Source organism: Chiloscyllium plagiosum, unplaced genomic scaffold (genome assembly GCF_037043375.1).
Source record: "Chiloscyllium plagiosum isolate Xiang-an unplaced genomic scaffold, Cpla_swu_hap1 HiC_scaffold_12, whole genome shotgun sequence".
Lineage (NCBI taxonomy): Eukaryota > Metazoa > Chordata > Chondrichthyes > Orectolobiformes > Hemiscylliidae > Chiloscyllium > Chiloscyllium plagiosum.
In genome coordinates, this window is record NW_028270150.1 from 15,292,158 (window position 1) to 15,317,628 (window position 25,471).

Genomic DNA, 25,471 nt, shown 5'->3' on the forward strand with positions numbered 1-25,471 from the left:
TCCATTCTGAGAATGTAATTGCAAAGATGATTAAATCCAGAATATTCCATGTTTTCACACTTCCTTTAGTTCAGATTCGATTGACTGAAGCAAGAATTAATTTTCAAAAGCTCAAAGGAAATGAACAACAAAATGAATTATCAACAGCATTGCTTAATTAGCTGAATGTAGAACATAGAACATAGAACAATAGTGCAGTACAGGCCCTTCGGCCCTCAATGTTGTGCCAACCTGTGAAATCAATCAAAAGCCCATCTAACCTAAATTATTCCATATATTTATCCAATGATCATGTAAATGCCCTTAAAGTTGGCGAGTCTACTAATGTTGCAGGCAGGACATTCCACACCCTTCCTATTCTCTGAGTAAAGAGCCTACCTCTGATATCTGTCTTATAAATATCACCACTCAGTTTAAAGCTATGTCCTCTCATGCTAGTCATCACCATTTGAGGAAAAAGGCTCTCACTGTCCATCCTATCTAATCCTCTGATCATCTTGTATGTCTCCACTAAGTCACCTCTCAACCTACTTCTCTCTAATGAAAGCAGCCTCAAGTCCCTCAGTCTTTCCTCATAAAACCTTCCCTCCATTCCAGGCAACATCCTAGTAAATATCCTCTGCACCCGTTCCAATGCTTCCTTATCTTTCCTATAATGCAGCGACCAGAACTGTACGTAGTACTCCAAGTGCGGCCGCACCAGAGTTTTATACAGCTGCAACATGACCTCATGGCTCCGAAACTCAATCCCCCTACCAATAAAACCTAACACACCTTACGCCTTCTTAACAATCCTACCAACCTGGGCGGCAATTTTCAGGAATCTATACACATGGACACTGAGATCTTTTTGCTCATTCACACTATCAAGAATCTTACCATGAGCCCAGTACTCTGTAACTTCCTGTTACTCCTTCCAAAGTGAGTCACCTCATACTTTTCCACATTAAACTCTATTTACCACTGCTCGGCCCAGCTCTGTAGCTTATCTGTGCACCTCTGTAACCTGCAACATCCTTCCAGACTGTCCACAACTCTACAGACCATAGTGTCACCCGCAAATTTACTAACCCATCTTTCAACACCCTATTATGAATGTGTAGAAATGTACTCTAACTTGACCAAGTTAAAAGCTAGCAGAACTACCTGACAGCACCAAATGTTCTGAACAAGATACAATGCAACCTTTTGGTCCAGCAGCTAGTGTAGCTGGTTTCCTGGAGACAAAAATAAATTCAAATTAGGCCAATCAGTTTAAATTATAAAAAAACAAATTCCACTCAAGTTTGAATGTAGTATATTGACAATATTAAAAACAAATGACACTATCTGATGCTTTGGGGGTATAAGACCTGAAAAACATTAAGAGAGAACTGCCAAGCCAACAACAGCTGTAGACTACCTGGTAAATTAGCTCTCTCCAGGCCTTTATCCCTGAGAAGAAGAAAATGTGCAGAAGAATTTACCAAGAGAAAATTCAACGGCTGGTTGGTTTTGAAATTTGAATTTTGATAAATCTTAATCAGGCATTTTATCAGACTAAATTGTAGAAGGGAAAATAAATGATAGGTTTGAGGAAGGAGTTGTAAATAGTTGTTAGTTAATTATTGTCTGTTATACTTTAAGAAATAAAATTGTCACTTTTTAATTTGACTAGTTCTTGTCCTCTCAAATTGTCATAGATTACAGCACTGGCTAAATCTTTTCTGTGTTGCTGGTTTTTAAATTAAGCAGGGAAGCTTACCCCATGTTGTAACAGCCCGCATCCAGGTCATTTATAAAAACAGCAGTGGACCCAAAACAGACCCTTGCAGTACACCACCAATAACTGAACTCCAGGATAAACATTTCCCATCAACCACCTCCACCTGTCTTCTTACAGCTCGCTAATTTCTGATTCAAACTGCTAAATCACCCTCAATCCCATGCCTCTGTATTTTCTGCAATAGCTTATCATTGGGAACCTTATCAAATGCCTTCCTGAAATCCATGTAGACCCCATCAACCACCTTACCCTCATCCACCTGTTTGGGAGTAAAAAGGTAATGAGGAGCATGAGGGGCTGTGGAGGTGGGTGTGACTGGGCATAGGGAGCATATGGAGAACTTTGTGAAGGTTCTATCCCTGTAGACTAAGGTACATGACAGCCCTGAGGTAACATGAACTCTTTAAAAAGGCAACCAGGCTCCATGAGAGTGTGAATCATTGACTAAGATTGTCGATTGTCATGATGAAACCGGCTGGGTCAGATTGGGTGCATGTGGCTCACATCATAAAGCAGACCCCAACACCCTTGCAAAGTACTCCCAAAACCCAGAGAGGCTTGGAGCAGGGTCAGGAATCTGCACATCATGGTTAAAAGGCTCATTTGTCATCTCGATTTCGCGAAAATCCCAAGCCTTTTTAAAGGGGTTACAATTCCTGCTTTGTGTTGGTCAGTTAACAGTCCTGTCAGGCTGCTGTCTGTTCTGCTCACTGCGGCTTTGAAACTTTATCAGATAAATTGTTTAAAGTCACCATCAAAGCACGTGAGCCTGCATGCCTGAGAACTGTAAGTTTGGCAGCATTTAATAAACCTTGAAATGAGAGAGGCAGGAGATGGCAGCGAGACAGACAGAAACAGACAGCAATAAGCAGATGCTTGCTTCAAAAATTGTTTTCAACCTGCACGTAGCCCGGTTTTTTTTTCACATTTAGGACAGTTTTCCCAACCTAAGGCAAAAGATTACTGGATGGGATTTGAACATGGCCCAGTGGCCTTCCTCCCATAACAAAGCCTTTCTCTTTGAAAAGTACAAAGCTCAGCATTTTTCTGACCAGCTTCTCCAATTTTAATGGCATCAATGAAACCTTGCAGTGTGGAAGTAGGCCAATCATCCCATACCAACCCTCCGTCAGCCCACTGAGTCCACACCAACCCTCCAAACAGCATCCTCCTCAGACCCACCTACCTACTATATACAGAGGAACCTCGATTATCCGAAGGACATGGGCAGGGAATATTTCAATTCGTTAATTGAATGTCGGATATGGGCAGGGAGTATTTCAATTGGTTAATTGAATGTCGGATAACATAATTAGCCAATCATCGGGACCTTGTGCTCTTGCTTGGATAATCTGAAATTCAGTTAATCGAATGCCACATATTCGAGGTTCCTCTGTATCTCTCATGACTAATTCACCTTGCCTGTACATCCCTGGACACTACTGGAAATTCAGCATGGCCAATCCACCTAATCTGCACATCTTTAGACTGTAGGAGGAAGCCAGAACATACTCACAACAGACAGGGGGAAAATGTGCCAACTCCACACAGATCATCGCCCAGTGTCGGAATTGAACCTGGGTTCCTGGTGCTGTGAGGCAGCAGCATTAACCACTGAGCCACCATGCCAGCTCTCAGCACTATTTTGAATGCCCTCAGTTTTCAATGGTGCCAGAACAAAATAAAGCTGAACTACTTAACAGCTCAGCCAGCCAGAAACAGAGATTATGTTGCAGGTCGATCAACCTGGAAGGGTCTGAAACAAGCACTGATTTCAGATCTACAGCTTTGTGCTTTTGAGTCTCTGCCTAACTTCCACTGCCCTACCAATTGGTGACTGGCTCTGGACTTCACTTGGAAATCCCTACTTCTCACTTCTTCTGTTCAAAATGTTCCTGAAAAAAAAGACAATCGTTTTGATCAGAGGTTTGGAGATCTGCCCCAATTTTGCCTGAAGTGGCTCAGTGTAAAATTTCACTGGATCACTGGCTTTAGTGAGGATTCCTTTGGGATGTCTGAAGAGTGTGGAATGATTGGGTGGCACGGTGGCACAGTGGTTAGCACTGCTGCCTCACAGCGCCAGAGACCCGGGTTCCATGTCCGCCTCAGGCGACTGACTGTGTGGAGTTTGCACATTCTCCCCGTGTCTGCGTGGGTTTGCTCCGGTTTCCTCCCACAGTCCAAAGATGTGCAGGTCAGGTGAATTGGCCATGCTAAATTGCCCATAGTGTTAGGTAAGGGGTAAAAGTAGGGGCATGGGTGGGTTGCGCTTCGGCGGGGCGGTGTGGACTTGTTGGGCCGAAGGGCCTGTTTCCACACTGTAAGTAATGTAATCTAATCTAAAAAAATTGTAGGAAATAGGAAAGTTAGATCTGCTCACATGGAGTCAACCATATCCAGCGCCATCTTGCAGGTTTGAATCTGTGAGCTTGCTATATAAATGCAAGTTGATTTTTTTTTCATTCATTTACTGGCTAGGCCAGCATTTATTACCCATCCCTAATTGCCCAGACGGCAGTTAAAAGTCAACCACATTGCTGTGGGTCTGGAGTCACGCGTAGGCCAGACCAGATAAGGATGGTTATTCCTTAAAGGACGTTATTGAACCAGATCGATTTTTCTGACAATCAACTCACGATCACAATTAGACTCTTAATTCCAGATTTTTACTGGATTCAAATTCAGGCTGCTGTGGCCGGATTTAAACCCAGGTCCTCAGAACATTACCTCGGTCTCTGGATGAACAGTCCAACGATAATACCACTTGGCCATTGCCTACTCTCCAGGAGCTTCCTCAGTAAAAGCAAGCAAAGATTTGTCACAAGTTCTCATCTCGTACAGTAATTTCTAGACTGCTGTCAAGTTGATGGCTTCTGAGGATACAGATTTCACAAAGAAATACATTCTTTGTTCCCTTGTAATCAGATGACAGGTGCGATGGGAATGTCAGTTTAAATGCAACAACGAGTGACTGCTTTAATCAGTGTGCATTACTGCTACTCAGTACTTGTATTTAGTATAATCGGTGTTAGTTGTTACTCTTTGACAGCTGGGCCCCAGTGAGCACAAGTAACATCGAATCATCAAGAGATTTCCTCTTATTCTACATCGGAGTTTTTTTTGTACTTGCTCATGCGTTGTGTGTGGCGCTGGCTGGGCCATATTAGGTGACTTTGAGAAGGTCTTGAACTGCTGGACTCCATGTGGAATAGATACACCCACTGTGCTGTTAGGAAGCAAATTCCAGGATTTTGATCCAGAAGCAATGAATTCGGGGAAAATATTTCCAGCTCAGGTTGGACTGTGACACAGATGGGGACTTTGTTCCCAAGTGTCTGATGCACTTTTCCTTGTTTAAGCTGCTTGCTAGGTATAGCAGAGACTATAAGACAATCAGGCATATGGGCAGAATTAGGCCATATGGCCCATTGAGTCTGTTCAACCATTCAATCATGGCTAATATGTTTCTCAGCTCCACTTTCCTGTCTGCACTATGCCCTGGATCCCCTTACTAAGCAAGAACCTACCTTTCTCTGTCTTTAATGAACTCAGTGACTTGATCTCCATAGGCCTCTGCAGCTACTTCTTGCTCAGAAGCAGCCTCTGTCCCTCTGTTCGCCTCTTGTCATATGCCTATCAAGTTTCGCCTCAAACGTTGTTAATGTGCCTGCTTCCGCCACCTTCCCTGGCAGTGGGTTCCAGGCAACCACTATCCTCTGTGTGACAAATTTACCCCACATTTATCCCCAAAAACCTTTCCCTCTCACCTTGAATCTATGCCCACCTATAGTTGAAAATTATCTTACACAGAATGTAGTTGAGACGAAAATATTAGATGTTTTCAGACAGGGGTCCAATATAGCTCTTCGGGCGAAAAAGGATCAAAGGGTATGGAGCAAAAATGGGAACAAGGCACTGACTTGTATGATCAGCTGTGCTCATATTGAATGGCAGAGCAAGATGGAAGGGTTGAATGGCCTATTCCTATTCCTTTTTAAAAATATTTTCTGTACCTCCTAGCCTGGTTAAAGGGAAAACTGTTCATATTCTAGCCTGAAATACTGTCAGCAACCAACACTCAAGCAAAGGGGAGATTCCCAGCACCAATAACTCAGGAACAATCTCCTTGACCTAAGAATATCTGGGCTTATTGATTCACACCCACATGCTGAAGATGGAAACTGACCTCACAATTATTTTTGTGTGGTTATTAGAGGAGAAATATCTCCATGCTTCACAAATCTTTTTTTGATAAATGAAAAACAATGCCCAATTTTCTCCCTGATGTTCAACTACCAAAGAACTTGACTTCCTCGCAAAGTTTAAGCCTCTACAAGCTCCTTAAGTACTGCAATGTTTCAAAATGAGAGCACTGGCAGGCTGTTTTACACCATCCAATTAACAGCAAACAGTTGAGGAAAGAGGAAGACATGTTGGCTTTTCTTGCAATAGATCTGGAGTACAGGAATAATGAAGCATAGATGCAATTGTTCAAAGCATTGGTGATATCACATCTGGAACACTGTGTGCAGTTTTGGTCTCCATGGTTAAGGAAAGATATAATTGCATTGGAGGGGATACAGCAAAATTTCAATAATATTAGATTACTTACAGTGTGAAAACAGGCCCTTCAGCCCAAGTCCACACCGACCCTCCGAAGAGCAACCACCCAGACCCATTCCCCTACACCTAACACCACGGGAAATTTAGCATGGCCAATTCACCTAACCTGCACATCTTCGGACTGTGGGAGGAAACCCACGCAGACACAAGGAGAATGTGCAAACTTCATACAGACAGTTGCCCGAAGCAGGAATTGAACCCAGGTCTCTAGTGCTGTGAGGCAGCAGTGCTAGCCACTGTGCCACCGTGCCACCCTTAAATTGGTCTTTTGGTTGAAGCGATGATGAAAGGCCACCCAAATTTCGTTTATAGTTTCTGAAGTTTAGATGAATGGTAGAATATCTCATTGAAACATATAAGATCCTGAAGAGGCTAATGTGCTTTATACTGAGGGATTGTGTTCCCCGATCAGAAAATCTAAAATACAGGGCACAGACTCAGGATAAAAGGTTGAATATTTATGACCAAGATGAAGACTACTGCGAATCTTAGATATATTGTATGCTGGATGGATATTTGATCGTTGAATATATCTGAGAAGGAGATAGACAGATTTCTGGTCTCCCAGGGTATTTTATGGGGAACATCTTTGGTTTAACGTCCATAGTTTGGTTTTAATACAGATTGGTCAAGGAGAGCACAAGGTCAAGAATTGTCTTCAGGCTTAAGTTTCTTTAAAACATGATTTATACATATTCATTCTAAATATAATCATTCGTGGTCATCTGAGATATCACAGGCTCTATTGAATAACTAAATGTACGTCTCTCTTCTAATTTAATTAGCTCCTCCCACATTGTGCTACTCAGGTTCGGTAGGAACTGACCTCATAACATCATCAAGTGGTGAATTTTGGGAAAACAAATCTTAGCAGGACTTATACACTTAATGGTAAGGTCCGAGGGAGTGTTGCTGAACAAAGAGACCTTGGAGTGCAGGTTCACAGCTCCTTAAAAGTGGAGTCGCAGGTAGATAGAATAGTGAAGAAGGCGTTTGGTATGCTTTTCTTAATTGGTCAAAGTATTGAGTACAGGAGTTGGGACGTCATGTTGCGGCTGCACAAGACATTGGTTAGGCCACTGTTGCAATATTGCGTGCAATTCTGGTCTCCTTCCTATCAGAAAGATGTTATGAAACTTGAAAGGGTTCAGAAAAGATTTACAAGAATGTTGCCAGGGTTGGAGGATTTGAGCTATACGGAGAGACTGAGCAGGTTGGGGCTGTGTCCCCTGGAGCGCGGAGGCTGAGGGGTGACCTTATAGAGGTTTACAAAATTATGAGGGGCATGGATAGGATAAATAGGCTAAGTCTTTTCCCTGGGGTCAGGGAGTCCAGAACTAGAGGGCGTCGGTTTAGGGTGAGAGGGGAAAGATATAAAAGAGACCTAAGGGGCAACTCTTTCATGCAGAGGGTGGTACGTGTATGGAATGAGCTGCCAGAGGAAGTGGTGGAGGCTGGTACAATTGCAACATTTAAGAGACATTTGGATGGGTATATGAATAGGAAGGGTTTGGAGGGATATGGGTCGGGTGCTGGCAGGTGGGACTAGATTGGGTTGGGATATTTGGTCGGCGTGGATAGGTTGGACTGAAGGGTCTGTTTCCGTGCTGTACATCTCTTTGACTCTATGACAAGGTTGCTCCAGGGATCCTGAATTCTTCACACAACAAAACAAATGGGAAGATGGATTTAAGGCCAGTGCTGGTATTGAATGGCACAGCAGATGTCATTGGCTGCAGAGTCTACTCACTGCTGCTATTTTTCTGTTCTTATATGTGTGAAGATGAGGCTTGGCACTAAACAGCGTTGTGATACCTGGAGCAAAAGTATTCACTTCCTGGAAATTTAGTACAGAAACTGTCATTTTACAATATGGAGAGGTGATAGTCTTGTGGTATTATCATTAGACTGTTAATTCAGAGATCCACATAATGTTCTGGGGAACTGGGTTTAAGTCCTGCCATGACAGATGGTGGATTTTGAATTCAATAAAAAATAATCTGTAATTAAGAGTCTAATGATTGTTTGTTTCCAGTTTTTGGAAATCCCATCTGTTTCATTAATGTCCTTTAGGGAAAGAAACTGCCATTTTTGTCTGGTCTGGCTTACATGTGACTCCAGATCCACAGCAATGGGGTTGACTCTTAACTGCGCTCTGGGCAATTAGGGATGGGCAATAAATGCTGGATTAGCAAGTTTTGCCCTTTTTTAAATGTATTCACGGGATGAGGGTATCATTGGCCAGGCAGCAATTACTGCCCATCCCTCATTGCCCAAGGGCAGATAAGCTATGGGTCTGGAGTCACATGTAGGCTAGACCAGATAAGGATGGCAGTTTCCTTCCCTAAAGGACATTAGTGAACTAAATGGGTGTTTCCTAACAATTGGCAAGGGATTCATGGTCATCATTAAATTCTTAATTCTAGATATTCATTGATACAAATACCACAATCTGCCATGGCAGGACTCAAACATGGGTCCCCACAATGTAATCTCATCCAGTGAATGAATAAACAAAATCATGAGAGAGCAAATATAGTCTTGGTTTAATGCCCCATCGAACATTTTACTTTCTTCATTCACAGGATGTGGGTGTTATTAGCCAGGCCATTATTTTTTGTCCATCCCAGTTTACCTAAGGGCAGTTCAGCACATTGCTGTTGGCTTGGAGTCACATGTAGACCCTGTCAGGACAACAGTTTCTTTTTCTAAAGGACATTATTGGCCCTTTCCTCCAATAATTGTCAATGGTTACCATGAGACACACGTCCAGATTTTTATTGGATTCAAACTCCAGCAATTGAACCCCAAATCCCAAAACGTTACCTGGGTTTCTGGATTAACAGTAGAGTGATAACATCATTTATCTATCGCATCCCCTTATTGCAACGTATCAATAATACCATATAGGTGTGTCAATCAGAGTTTGTGCTCAAGTTTCTGGTGGAAGACTTGAAACCTAATCTTTCTGATTCTGAGGTGAGTATGCTGTCAATGATCACAGCAGCGCTTTAATGGAGAAAAGAGAGACAAAACAAAATTAATTCCCTTCAACAGAAATATTAGTGCTGTCACTGAATTGGTAATTCAGAAAAGACATAATTCAATTCTGACGATGAATCATTCTGGACTCGAAACGTTAACTTTGTTTCTCTCTCCACCAATGCTACCTGACCTGCTGAGTTTTTCCAACACTTCCTGTTTTTATTTCAGATTTCCAGCATCCGCAACACCGTGTCTTTATTATTTAAATTATAGTTTGTATTTTCTATCAGTGGAGAGTTTATTTTTTAAATTACTACCATGATATGTTAAATGGTAATGAGCTGGGATGGAGATTTTGTCTGCCAAGGAATCTCTTCATGCTTTCAGATTGGCTGATGAGGATCCCTCCGTCAATGGCTTACTTAAAGTAAATGAATAACTATCAAGAATGGTTGATGAATGACTTCCTCAGTTTTGTTTCTCACACACTCTACTAATATGTCTCTGGGATTGAATCCAGCAAGTCAGGTCTCCTATAACATTAAGTTTCTAAAATACAGGGGTGAAGACGCTGAAAACCATTGCATTGTAACACCTGCTTCCACAGTGAATCAATAGATACAACATTCAATGAAGAGATTTTCAATTACTGAACTATCTCAGCTCAGAAAAAAACAAGTCATCAATTTTAATTGGCTCCCTGCTTTGGCACTCTCAATGATTAACTGCCAGGTGATCATTGCTGTTCCTGCTACATTCAGAAGAGGGTAACATCCTGCTTTACTGTGGTGAACAAATTGACTTTCCTTGAATAACTGCACATGCATTCCCTTACTCTCATAGAGGAGCAGTAAACCTACTCTGCCACTGAAAACCATTTCAGAGCTGCTTCTTCACTGACCCATGGATTTCTTCAGGGTGCTAGATGAGTCAAGGACATTTCTGTCATGGCCTTTCGGTTCCCTCGGGATGAGGGAAGGTGGGCAGGGTCTGTGGTTTTTTTTTATTCATTCATGGGATCTGGGCACCACTGGCCAGACCAGCATTTATTGCCCATCCCTAATCACCCAGAGGGCAGATAAGTGTCAACTACATTGCTGTGGGTCTGGAGTCACATGTAAGACAGACCAGGGAAGGACAGCAGTTTCCTTCCCTGAAAGATGTTAGTGAATCAGGTGGGTTTTTCCTGACCATTGACAATGGTTGCATGGTCACCATTTGACTCCTAATATTTATTGATTTCAAATTCCAGCATTTGCCATGGCAGAATTCAAACCTGAGTCCTCAGAACATTACCAGGGTTTCTGGATTAATAATTTAACAATAATAGCACTAAGCCATCACCTCCTTGTAGTCCTTGCCTTTTGATGTGGCATCTATGCATCACACAGTATCGGCCTCTCGGAACTTGTCATAATTTAACTGACATTCTCCTGAAGGGGTTAAATTAATAGGGGTTAAAACTTTTCACCATATGGGTTGTAATAAGCAAAGCTGGAATTAAGGAACAAAGCATCCAGATGTCAAGGTTAATAGCTATGAAAGGCCTTGGACGAAGAACAGACAATGCCTTAAAAGACTGTGCAAAACAGAGATAAGATGGGAGACACGGATGTTGAAGTGTAGGAATTATAATTGTAGTTGCAATACGCATGCTATAATCTGCACAAAGCTTGAATGACTTCTATGATTCAGCAGAGTGAGATTTCACCCTTGCATTAAAGCTTCTTTTCACCCATGCATGAAATAAATGATCTGCTCAAATGGAGACCCCCATCAATTTGTCAAGTCTCCTTACAACATCTCCCAACATGACATGGACATACCCTTAATTAACCACTTATGAGTCTCAATTCACCAGACAGGAGATAGACTGTCCGCCAACCTTCCCACCAGTAGGATTTGAACCAATGGCAGTAGAAAGGCTCTCAAACCTCACGTGCAACGTAATTTGTCACCAGCCACTTTTATCTCCTAATGTACACCTTTGGTCCCATGAAATCCCGAAAGAGATTCAAGTGCATAATCCAGGCAACGTGGTTGTGACACAGGACAGTAATATCTGGGGTGCTGCCCGATAGCCAGGGTACCTTCAGTCCTTTCAGATAAACATAAAAGATCCCACGTCATTTTTATGAAATAGAACTGAAAGGTCTTCCTGAACCAACATGGTAAGAGAGACCTGCCTGGCTCATACTTTTTACGGTTTATGTAAATATATACCTATTAGTTACTTATAATGTGAAAACAGGCCCTTCGGCCTAACAAGTCCACACCGACCTGCCAAAGCGCAACTCACCCAGACCCATTCCCCTACTCCTAACACTACAGGTAACTTAGTATGACCCAATTCACCTAACCCACACAGTTTTGGACTGTGGGAGGAAACCAGAGCAGCCGGAGGAAACCCACGCAAACACAGGGAGAATGTGCAAACTCCACACAGTCAGTCACCTGAGGCAGGAATTGAACCTGGGTCTCTGGTGCTGTGAGGCAGCAGTGCTAACCACTGGGCCACCATATCACCCACAAATCTATGCAAGTCTTTTTCTCTTTCATACAAATTGGGTGCTGTCCGCTGATTCCATCCAAGGCAGCAGGTGTGTTGAGTGTAGCATTAATGTGAACACACAACTGTGAAATTCCTGTGTCCTCTACCTTAATGCAGGGACAACTGCAGTAAGGCCTTAGTGGAATTAGCTGAATCAGATATTAAACAAAACAATACAGACTAATTCAATGCTGCATTCTTGCCTCCATTATGTTGCTTGTTAGTTTCTTCCAAACGTTAGTGATCTTCCACCCAGGAAGCAGTCCCTTGCTAGCTAGTTATAATCCAGAATTGTGAATTAAAATGGTGTTTTTTTTTACTTCATTAAAGTTTCTAGTGCAGGAAGCTCTCAGGTGAGTGCAGCAAATGAAGTACTTCAGTTATTGAAGCCATTACAATCTATTGGGATTGAACACATCTGCTGTGTGTGTGAGAGACCTCAGTGAACTGCTAATCAAAAAGCTGTTGCTGTTCTGAAGCAATTATTGCAATGTATAGAGAGGAGAAAAAGTGAGAGGGAGAGAGAAAAAAGGAGAAAAGAGAGGGAGAGAAGTGAGGGGGAGAGGAGAGGGGAGAGGAGGAGAGGAGAGTAGAAGAGAGAGAGAGAGAAGAGGGAGAAAGAGGAGAGGGATGAGAGACAGAGAAGAGAGAGGAGACAGAGACAGAGAGAGAGGGGAGAAGAGAGAGGAGAAAGAGCAAGAAATAGAGAAGGGAGAGATGGGAGTGTGGTTAAGAACAAGATAGAAAAGAGACCTAAGGGACAACTTTTTCACACAGTGGGTGGTACCGGTATGGAATGAGCTGCCAGAGGAAGTGGTGGAGGCTGGTACAATTGCAACATTTAAGAGGCATCTGGATGGGTATATGAATAGGAAGGGTTTGGAGGGATATGGGCCAGGTGCTGGCAAGTGGGACGAGATTGGATTGGGATATCTGGTCGGCATGGACGGGTTGGACCGAAGGATCTGTTTCCATGCTGTACATCTCTATGACTCTATAAGTTAAATTAAAGAAAGAGAGAGGCAGAGCGCAGGAGAAAGAGACAAATAAGAGAAAATGATGAAATAGCCAACGAAAAATTAAGACACAACTGGGAAAAAGCAAAGAGTGTCCAGACAAAGAAGGAAGATCAAAATGAGAGAGGCAGAAAGAGAACAAAAGGATAATGAGTACAAAAAGAGGTGGCAGAAACTGGTGAGTCTGTGGAATTCTCTGGCACAGAAGGTGGTTGAGACCAAAACAGGGGACTGACTTGAATGATTGAATGACAGGACAGGTTTAAATGACATACTCTTGCTCTTCTTTGCTGTGTTTCTGTGTCCGACAGATAAGAACGGTTACATAAGACAATGGTTCTGAACAGGTTAACGGTGGCCACTGTAGTGAACTCCATCCAATCCGATGATGCCTTACAGGGTCAACTCGGTATAAGGCAGAAGGTCTTAGGCCTCAAGGAGAGCAGGCACATAACAGCAGATCTCCTCATCATCTTACAAACAATGTCTAATCAAATAATGTCACTTTACCCGATTTGTACCCCAATCGCTTGTTAAGAGAAGACTCTCCTCCTGTTAAGACTCAGTTGCAGTTGTTTGTCGAACACTGTAAATCAAAAAGGTCCTTAGACCCAATCAAAGAAAGAGGCTTGGTGTCAGTAATCTTCTATCCAAAAATACCACAAGTCCAATATAGAAAGTAGAACAATGCAAGTTACCGTGGCAGCAGAGATGGAGAAAGAGGGAGAGAGAAAGAGCCCATGAGAGGTGACAGAGTATATAGGAGGTTAAAGGATCAAAGGATGATTAGCACTGCTGCCTTGCAGTACCAGGGACCTGGATTCAATTCCAGCCTCAGGTGACTGTCTGTAGAGTTTGCACATTCTCCCGTGCCTGTGTGGGTTTCCTCTGGGTGCTCCGGTTTCCTTCCATAGTTCAAAGAACTGGATTATGGGATATCGACCAAATACAGACAAGTGGGGCTAGTTTAATTTGGGATTACGGCCAACATGGACTAGTTTCCATGTTGTATGACTCTATAACCCGATGTGCACGTTAGGTGGATTGGCCATGCCAAATTGTGCCTCAGTGTTCAATGATGTGCAGGCTAGGTGGATCAGCCATGGTAGATGTGGGATTACAGGAATCAGGAGTAGAGTGGTGCTGGAAAAGCACAGCAGTTCAGGCAGCATCCGAGGAGCAGGAAAATCGACGTTTTGGGCAAAAGTCATTTTGCCCGAAACGTCGATTTTCCTGCACCTCAGATGCTGCCTGAACTGCTGTACTTTTCCAGCACCACTCTACTCCAGAATCTGGCTTCCAGCATCTGCAGTCATTGTTTTTACCTAGTTGATTACAGGAATCAGATGATGGTTGGTCCTGGGTGGGAACCTCAGAGTCAGTGCAGACCTGATGGGCTGAATGAACTTTTACCGCACTGTAGGGATTTAATGATTCAAACAGCAAAAACTCTGACATTCATTAGAAAGGCGTCATGACATTACTGAACACAATAACAGAAGAAAGCACGGTGGGCGGCACGGTGGCTAGCACTGCTGCCTCACAGCACCTGAGACCTGGGTTCAATTCCTGCCTCAGGCGACTGACTGTGTGGAGTTTGCACGTTCTCCCCGTGTCTGCGTGGGTTTCCTCCGGGTGCTCCGGTTTCCTCCCACAGTCCAAAGATGTGCAGGGTCAGGTGAATTGGCCATACTAAATTGCCCGTAGTGTTAGGTAAGGGGTAAATGTAGGGGTATGGGTGGGTTTCGCTTCGGCGGGTCGGTGTGGACTTGTTGGGCCGAAGGGCCTGTTTCCACACTGTAATGTAATCTAAATCAGTTCCCTGCTAAAGTGCAGGTTTCAAATATATTTGGATGCAAAATGGGGATTGCAGCAGGGAACAAGAGAAAGTCTGGATTGAGTGAGTGTTGCATGATAGGACATAAACAGATAAGGTGTTTGATGAGATGAAATTTAAGGAGAGTGGAAGGTGCAAGGCCGCTAGGGAGAGTATTGAAAGAGTTGAGTCTGGTACACCAGCAACAAAAAAACCACTTGCATCCAATAGCATCTTTAATATTATACAACATTCCAAGAATGCAAATGTTAGCAGAAAATAAAATTGGTAGCAGAACACATAGAGATACTAGGGAAGGTGACCAAAAACTTGGTCAAAGAGGTAGATTTTAACGAGTACTTTAAAGCAGGAGAAATAAATAGAAAGATTTAGTGAAGGAATTCCAGGGCTTTGGGTCCAGACAGCTGAAGACATGGCTGCCAAACTCAGAGATGTGGAAGAGACTTAAGCTGGAGGAGCACAGAGATCTTGTTGGTTTGTGAGACTAGTGGAGATTGCATACATAGGGAGGGGGAGCTCACAGAGGGATTGAAGAACCGAGGTGAAAATTATTCAATCAAGGCAATTGTAAAAAAAATTGAGGTGGGTGACCCTGTTACTTCTAGCCAAAGAAAAATCAAACTACTGACTAACATAGAGCAAGTTGAACTCTACATTAGCACAGAAAAATCTCATGTCACAATGTGGACAAATCCTTCCATCACCATGCTTTCACAGAAAGGTCAATGGCTGAAGGCCTGAGCAGAGAGGGATGACCAATGGGCTGGAGGTCTGGACAGAGTGGGATAGCTAGTGGCTGAAGGTCTGAGCAGAGAGGGACGGCCAATGGCTGGAGGCTGAAGCAGAGCAGGACAACTAATGGGCTGGAGGCCTGGACAGAGGGGGGAAGGCCAGTGGTGAAAGTTCCGAGTAGAGGGGGATGGCCAATGGGCTGGAGGTCTGAGCAGAGGGGGATGGCCAATGGGCTGGATGCCCGAGCAGAAGGGAATGGCCAGCATGCCCGGAGTGGAATGAGGACAGCCGTTGGACTGGGGACTGGCACGAGCAGTCAGCAGCTTGCGAGCCTAGTCAGACCATGTGGGGAAGCCTCCCCCACCCCAGGTGTTGACCTCCTGCTGGCCCTTAATAGAAAGGCTGTAATGTTTATCTTTTTAAGAAGAAAGATCAATATAGCACAGGAACAGGCCTTTTGGCCCTCCAAGCTTATGCTGACATATTTTGCCCTTCCATACCAAAACTGTCTTCACTGACAGGATCCATATCCCTGTATTTCCTTCCTATTCATGTATTTGTCCAGGTGTTTGTTGAATGCTGCTATTGTGTCTGCTTCCACCATCTCCTCTGGCAGCCTGTTCTAGGCACTCTCCACCCTTTGTGTGAAAAACCTGCCTCGCACATCTCTTTAAACTTCTCCCCGTCTTGCACCTTGAATGGCAGATGGAGTTTAATCCAGACAAATGTGAAGTGTCCCCACGTAATTGACCCTCCAACCTGAGTAAAAGCCTTATACTTTCTACTCTATCCACGCCATTCACAATCTTATAAACTTCTACCAGGTCACCCCTCAACCTCCTGCATTCCAGCTAAAACAAACCCAGTTTATCCAACCTTTCTTCATAGCTAAAATCCCTCATGTCAGACAACATCCTGGCAAATGTTTTCTGTAGCTTCTCCAAAACATCCACATCTTTCTGGTAGTGTGGTAATCAGAACAGTAAGTAATTTTTCAAGTGTGGTCTAAATAAAGTTCTAGAAAGCTGCAGCATACCTTGCCTATCCTTATACTCAATGCCCCTTCCAATGAAGGCAAGCATGCCATAGGCCTATTTTACTACAATATCTACCTTCACTGCCACTTTCAGTGATCTGTAGATCTGTACACCCAGATGCCTCTGCATATCAATACTCTGAAGGATTCTGCCGTTCACTGTATAATTCCCACATTTATTTGACCTTCCAAACTGTATCACTTCACATTTGTCTGGATTAAACTCCATCTGCCATTTTTCTGCCCATGCCTCCAACTGATCACTATTCTGCTGCATCCTTCAACAATCCTCTCCATCATCCGCAGATCCACCAATCTTTGTATCATCTCCAAACTTACTGATTGGACGAGTCACGTTTTCCTCCAAATCATTTATGTAGATCACAAACAGCAGAGGCATCAGCACTGGTCCCTGTGGAACACCACTCGTCACAACCCTCCATTCCAAAAAGTATCCTTCCACCGCTACCCTCCATCTCCTAAAACTAAGCCAGTTCCGGATCCATTTTGCCAGCTCACCCCTGATACCATGTGACTTCACCTTTGGTACCATGAGGGACCTTGAGGGACATTGTCAAAGACTTTACTGAAATCCATGTAGACAACATCAACCGCTTTTCCCTCAAGCATCTTCATCACCTCCCTAAAAGATTCGATCAAGTTAGTGGGGCGTGACCTCCCCTGTACAAGACCATGCTGTCCATCGGTAATAAGTCCACTTGCTTCTAAATGCATACAGATCTTGTCCCTGAGAATCTTTTCCAATAATTTCACTATGACCAATATGAGACTCATAGGCCTGTAATTTCCTGCATTATTCCTGCTACCCTTCTTAAACAATTGGCTATTCTCTAGTCTTTTTAGACCTCACCTGTGGCCAAACAGGATTCAAAGATGTCTGTCAATGCTCTGGCAATTTGTCCTCTTGCCTCCCTCAATATTCTGGGATAGATCCCATTAGGACCTGGGGACTTATCCACCTGAACACTTTTTAAGACACACAACACCTCTTCTTTTTTAAAAGCAACTTGACTTAGAAATTTAACACTCTCCTTTCCATCAATTTGTTCTCTTTGGGGAATACTTCATTAACTTTATTTCTTATTTTTCTAACAGATACTATGAATCATTAAGGTAAATGTAAAAAAAAAGTTTTCTTTATTTCTTTAATTTGTATCTAAGATTTGTACCTAGGTACTTTGTACCTAAGATCTCACGGTGAGGGGTGACATTATAAACTTTTCAGTGTACTTCTGTACTTTATAACATGTGACTAAAAAGCAAATTCTAATTCTAATTCTAACTTGGTACGACGGTATGATATTAGGCTGGTTGCCCATTTCAAATCTCCCCCAGGTATTGTTTCCATTAACATCATTCAAATGGCTTTTGTAACAAGAATTACAAGGTACTGGGATAGTTGTTAAACAAAAAAAAAAGATCTGCAAGAATGATGCTGGAACTGAAAGATTATACTTAGCGGTAAAGATTGAAAAGGTTATGGCTCTTTTCTCCAAAGAAGAGAAGATTGAGAAGTGATCTGATAAAGGACTTTAAGATTCAGGCTTTAGGCTTTGATAGGGGAGACAAATACATAAATTGCTTGAAAAACATAGCAGTTCGGGCAGTGTCTGTGGAGAGAAAGCAGAGTTAATGTTTCGGGTCCTATCTTCAGGACTGACTGCAGCTGGGAAAAGTTTGGTATACAGAACAACCTCTGTTATCCGAACATCAATTATCTGAGTTTCGGATTATCTGAAGAAGATCTCAAGGTCCCGTAAAATTGTGATCTGAATTATCTGAACAAAATACTCCCCGCCCGTCTTGTTTGGATAATCAAGGTTGTCCTGTATTTGTTAAAGAAGGTGTGAGGAGAGGGCGAGGAGTCGAAAAATGTGGCAGTGGAAAAGCACAGCAGGTCAGGCAGCATTCAAGGAGCAGGAGAATCAACGTTACGGGCATAAGCCATTCATCAAGGGAGGAGTAAATGATAGGTGAGGATGGAGCCCAGAGAGAGAAAAACATCTGGGCAGGTAAATAGTAAAAGTCAGCCTTGGGAATGAATAGCTGCTAATAGGGCTGACAATGGGTTACTTGTGGTAGCAGTCCATGTGATGTCAATGACTGGTGTGTGTGTATTGGGGTAAGGACATGGGAGAAGGTGCTGAAGCCTTAACAAAATCAGATATTGCTGGAAAACCTCAACAGTTCTGAAACACCTGTCCAGAGAAAGCAAACTGAACATTTCGGGTCCAGTGACCCTTCTTCCAATCTGAAGTGTTCTGAAGAAGGGTCACTGAACCCAAAATGTTAACTCTGCTTTCAGGAAGCAATTAAGAGTTGACCACATTGTCAGCACCACTTATCCAGAATCTGGTTTCCAGCATCTGCAATCATTGTTTTTACCCAGGTAAGGACAACTGATTTCCTTCATTAAAGGACATTAGTGAAGCAGATGAGTTTTTAACAACAATCAGCAACAATTTCATAACATTCATTCATAACCCTCAAACTTACAGTAATTAAAAATCCATTATTCTTTACTTAACTGTTTCCAACTTCTGCAACTCCTGTTATCACGAATCTCTCACCAAAGGGCTGGGTTCCATTTGGATTATAATATCAATTTTCACTTGCTTGGCTCTGCCTGTAACAATCTGTTGAAGCATCTGGAGATGGGGAATTGATTGAACTCCCACTAAGTACTAATTAGAAAGAGACCAAAACCCTGGCTCTTCATTCCCTTATTGCTGTTTCCCATCGTTTAATTACTGCAAACGTGTCAGCATTGACTCTGTGGTTCTGGACAAAGCATGTTATGCCATTTATGTCAGACACTTAGATAACCATGGCAACCCTGCTTCCTCATGTTAAGAATGAGTGTGTAGGATGTTAAAGGATCAAAGGATGCTCAGCACTTCTGCCTTTCAGTACCAGGGCTTGATTCCACCCTCGGGTGATTGTGTGGAGTTTGCATGTTCTCCCTCTGTCTGGGTGCTCTGGTTTCCAACCACAATCCAAAGATATGCAGGCAGATGGATTAGCCATAGGAAATGCAGAGTTACAGGGATAGGGTAGAGGGGCAGGTCTGGGTGGGTGAGGACTCAATGGGCTGAATACCCGACTTCCACACAGTATGGATTCTATGATTCCCAGTCTGAAACCTACCCTCCATCATCGAGAATATAATGTTAGGCATATTGTTTTTTACAATTACGAATAAATGGTTAATGCAGCATGTCCTGAGTTGGGGCAAGGTAACACGGTATGTGAAGCTGGTGTAAAGATCAGCCATTGACTAACTGGACAACAGAACAGATTTAAAGGCCAAATGGCCTAGTTCTGTTCCTATATGCCAACCTTTAATTCTGATGTTAATAAAAGGAGTGACTTCAGTGAATGCTAATGCCACCTGGTTTTGTCCTGAGCAAAGCTGAGCCCAGATTAGTTCCTGGTTTTGTGGAGCCATTTTATCTTAATCAGGTTCATGGTGGGCTAAAAGGGTGTGACAATTGATTACGATTTCTCTGTTGAGGGAAAGGAAGGGTCAAATGGTTAGGTTTCTGACTCCTGAGTGGCTCTAATTTGAGGTGCCATGTCTGAGGACTCATGTAGATTGTATTAAGAAAACAAAAAGTGCTGGAGATCACAGTGGGTCAGACAGCATCCATGGAGAGACAGCAAGCATACGTTTCAAGTCTAGATGACTCTTCATCAGAGCTCTGATAGAGATTGATCAAGACGTGTATTGTTAACTGGCTCTTTCTCCATGGATGCTGTCTGACCTACTGTAATCTCCAGCCTTTTTTGTTTTCAGCACAGATTCCAACATCTGCGGTAATCTGCTGTCAGACTGTGTGACAAACATCTTCCCCCAGGTTCCAATTACTTTAGTGAGTAGGCCATTCAGCCCCTCAAGCCTGGTCTTCCATTGACTGCAATTGTGGCTGACCTGTATCTTAAATCCATCCACCTGACTTGGCTCCATATTCTTTCAGAGCCTTGTGTAACAAAAACTCAGATTATCGGAATTAGGTTATAATTTGAGAAATGGGCAAGGAGAATTCACTATTCCTTGTGAAGAAGAATTAGATCATTTTAGTTCTCTGTGAGTGAGCAAGTATTATCCATTCTCTCCTGAATGGTGTGGCTTTGATATTAAGCTTATGTCCTCCAGTCCTGAATCTTCCCTAAACAGGAAATTCTCTGTTGATTCCCTTCAAAGTCTTAAAATGCTCTATCAAAGCATCCTTGAGACCTTCAAAATGCTGGAGTAGAAGTAATCATCGAATTCCATCCATCGGAGTAAAATTGTGAGCTCTTTTTTCTTTATTCATTCACAGGATGAGGGTGTCAATGGCTAGGCCAGCATTTATTGCCCATCTCTAATTGCACAGAGGGCAGGTAAGAGTCAACCACATTGCTGTGGGCCTGGAGTTACATGTTGTCCAGACCAGATAAGGATGGCAGATTTCCTTCCTTAAAGGGAATTGGTGAACCAGATGTTTTTTTCCAATTCATGGTTATCATTAAACTCTTAATTCCAGATATTTATTGAATTCAATTTTCCAAATCTGCCATGGTCTCTAGAGTATTATCTGGGTTGCTGAATGAACAGCCAAGGACTAATACTACTAGGCCATCACCCCCTTGCAGTAAATGGAGATATAGTTGCTTCATAGGATGTCCACTCATGATTCGATTCCCTACAGTGTGGAAACAGGCCCTTCGGCTCAACAAGTCCACACCGACCCTCCGAAGAGTAACCCACCTAGACCCATTTCCCTCTGACTAATGCACCTAACACTATGGACAATTTAGCATGGGCAATTCACCTGACCTGTACATCTTTGGAACGTGGGAGGAAACTGGAGCACCCAGAGGAAACCCACACAGACACAGGGAGAACGTGCAAACTCCACGCAGACAGTTGCCCAAGGCTAGAATCGAACCTGGGAACGTGAGGTAGCAGTGCTAACCACTGAGCCACCATGCCACCCTTAACCACTGATGACTGAAGGGGAGGCAGGTTCCTTCGCAGATGTCACAAGTGGAATGATTATCAGAATTGTGTCTCACCTATGCCATTGCCTTATTGATCTAGTCACTGCAATCCCTCATCATCATGGTGACGCATAACCACCAACAGTGCAATTGTCACTAATTTCTGAGGTGTACAAGCCTAATTTATGCAATCTACCTTCACAACCTAACTGTTGTATTAAAATAAAAGCAAATTACTGCGGATGCTGGAATCTGAAACCAAAAGAGAAAATGCTGGAAAATCTCAGCAGGTCTGGCAGCATCTGGTAAGGAGAGAAAAGAGCTGATGTTTCGAGTCTAACTGACCCTTTGTCAAAGCTGACAAAGCTCTAATTGTTGTATTCCTGGTCGGAGTCTGGTGACTAAGTGCTGTCCTCCCTCCAAGGCCAATCCAACCTTTCTCTGATGCGGTTGTCAGAACTGTGAATAGATGTGACACAACCAAATCTTCATGTCACCAGCAATACATCCTCCACTTTGTACTCACTCTCCCAGTTTACAAATGATTCATTCGCCTTTCATAGTTTTGTTTTGTAGTCAACTGCTACATTTGGTTACTTTGCATATATGGAACACTACATTTCTTGAGACTTCAAATAAAAATAAAAAAGTGCAGATGCTGTAAATCTGAAACAAACATAGAACAATCTGGAGATGCTCAATAGCATCTGGGGAGAGAGAAACAGAGTTAATGCTTCAAGTTCAGTGACTCTTCTTCAGAATGTTGGCTCTGTTTCTCTCTCCAGGTATGCTGCCGGTCCCGCTGAGTTTTTCCAGCGTTTTTTTGATTAGATTAGATTCCCTACAGTGTGGAAACAGGCCCTTCAGCCCAGCAAACCCACAGCGACCCTCTGCAGAGTAACCCACCCAGACCCATTCCCCTTCTCTATATTTACCCCTGACTAATACACCTAATACTACGGCCAATTCACCTGACCTGCACATCTTTGGATTGTGCAAGGAAACCAGACCACCCAGAGGAAACTCACGCAGGCACAGGGAGAATGTGCAAACTCCACACAGACAGTCGTGCAAGGCTGGAATTGAACCCAGGTCCCAGGCGCTGTGGGGCAGCAGTTATAACCACTGAGCCATCGTGCCGCCCCTTTGTTTCTTTGAACCTCCTCTGTTCCTATCCTTTCAACACTTATAAAGCATTCTGCCTATGATGGTGGGTAACAATTTATTCAGGGTTTTCAAATTGTTGATGTGCTAACATGCATTTTCAGTGTCATGGTGTTGTCTGGATGTACATGGATAGTGGTGATAGAAAGTCCACCTTTCTTTCTGTCATGCAGCTGACTAGGATTCTCTTACAGTCTTACCATTAGTGAGTATTCAGCCTGTTTTATCTATGTTATGAGCACAGTTTCCTTCGACACTAGGTCCTGTGGTGGAACTTGAAATAAAGGTTTCTGGACTAGATGCAAGAACAACATACATTGTACCACAAGTCCACCAACTTGCAATGTACAATAATTGTATAAGTGAATAATTGTACCCAGCAATTGATGTTAAGAGTTACCCATTAACTTCAGGATTGGATGGTTATGGAGAAGGAAAACAGAATTGAATACGAGTAAGAGAAACACTGGCATTTACCATTGCTTGGACATGGCAACATGGGGGTAGGAGTGGGCTATTCAAACTATTGAGACTGCTCTGCCCTCTGAGGCAATTATGGCAAATAAAACACTTCAATTACCTTTCCTCACACTATTCCCAAAGGTAAAGATACCATTGTCTTACCAGACCATGGGTACTCTCTCATCAGAGAGAGGTGACCAGTGAGGGTTTACCCAGAGGACAAGGGAAGAGGTTGAGAACTTGGGACCTTCTAGTTAATCTCAGTTGGTGTGTGTATGTGTGTCAATTAACCACATCCTGTTAGCATCATTTTGCATTATAAATCGACCATCCAGCCAACTGAGCTAAACTGAATTTTAGCCCCAAAGCCAATGATGAACAAAGAAAATCGAAGTCTACTTTAAATATTCTGAAAGACTGAGCTTCCACAGCCCTCTGGAGTAGAGAATTGCAAAAATTAACCCCCCCCCCCAAAGTAGAATTAATGTTTTAATCTCAGAGTAAAATAGCAACCCCTATAACTCTCTTATTTTTATATCATGCTCCCTCGTTCTGGACTCTTCCACCAGGGGCTAAATCTGACCTGCATTTACCCTGTCAACCCCAATCAGTATTTTAGAAGTTTCAATGAGATCATCTCACAATCTTCAAAACACTGAGAGAATACAGGCCCAGTTTGTCGAATTTCTCTTTATAGACAAATCCACCATCCATGGAATGAGTCCTTTGCAGTCCCTCTGTGGTATTACCTTTCCTGAAATAGGATGCTGGCTCAGTGGTTAACTCTACTGAGGACCTGGGTTCGATTCCAGTCTCGGGTGACTCTCTGTGTGGGTTTCCTCCCACGATCCAAAAACATGTAAATTAGGTGGATTAGCTAAATTGCCCATAGTCTAGATTAGAGTGGTGCTGGAAAAGCACAGCAGGTCAAGAAGCAGGAAAATTGACTTTTTGGGCAAAAGTTCAAGGTGAGAGGAGAAAGGTTTAAGGGGGATACACGCTGAAAGTTATTGAATCCCTCACCCTGGGAAAAAGCTGATCTCTCGCTACCCTGTCTATACCCTTCATGCTTTTGTAGACCTCAATCAGGTTCCCCCCCTCAATCTCCTTTTTTCTAATGGAAACAATCCCAACCTACTCAACCTCTCTTCATAGCACTTTCCATACCAGGCAACATCGTATGCTTTCTGCTATTGTGAAGGACTCTCCTTTGCAATCGCTCCTGTCACCTGAGGCATGGTGACGCTCAGCTTAATCAGCCATCTCTGTCCTTTGAGACAGCAGCCACATGGTGAGGGACGACAATGGCAACTTTGTCCTTTACAATGGGACGACTGCTCTTACCCAGAGTTCAAACTTTATTCGCAATAAACATGTTAAAAGTATCAAAACGAGAGAAGTTAGAATTCGAGGCAGAATATCTTCACCCAAAGAATGCCCAGGATTAAAATGCAAGACCAATGGTGAAACTGAAAGCTAAATGTATGATGTAACTCATCCTCTGAACTTCTCCTCCCACTGCCTCCTGCTGCTAGCTGTAATTCCAAGAGCTTTCCAATTTGGATTGTACATTATTCAACACATGCTCAGTTCTCACTTTGAAGTCTGCATGCCACTGAGCATGCAAGGGTTAGCTTTTATAAATTTAGCCACACAAAGAACAAGCACAGTCGCTGAAATAAATTACATTAGTTCTCGACACAAGAGAGTAATGACTGAGATATGAAATTGTGCCATCCCCACTTCTCTTTCTCTCTCTCTGCAAATCTTCTGGTGGGTTTCGAAGGAGAGAGGGAACAATTAAGCTCCAGGTATTCTGATTCCATGCAATCTCATTACTTGATTGAAAGAGCTTCATCAACCTTACCTTGGGAAAAGATTAAATATCAGAAAAAAAAACACAGAAAGAGGCAGATCATTACTTTTAACTACTCCCTTATGTTACAAGAGAACATTTTGAATTCTTGGCACTTAATGAATAAATGGATGGACTTTAAATTGGACCACAACAGGGATTTCTTTAACAGATAAATAATTACACAAAATCAGAGTTATTCTTTTTTTGCTGAGAGTAGTGCAGTCTCACACTTACAGTCATAGTCACAGAATCATACAGCAAGGGAACAGACCCTTCAGTCTAACCGGTCTATACCAAATACAATCCCAAATGGAACTAGCCCCACCTGCCAGCCCTTGGCCCATATCTCTCCAAACCTTTTCTATTCATCTATCTATCCAAATGTCTTTTAAATGTTGTAATTATGCCCACATCCACCACTTCCTCAGGAAGTTCATT

The 25,471-nt window shown here is 42.9% G+C and overlaps 1 protein-coding gene across 3 annotated transcripts in view; it reads right to left on the reverse strand.

The window, feature by feature from the left end:
* ncam2a (neural cell adhesion molecule 2a) overlaps nucleotides 1-25,471 on the reverse strand; it is a 1,585,154-nt gene that overhangs the window by 1,028,965 nt on the left and 530,718 nt on the right. The window lies entirely within an intron of this gene.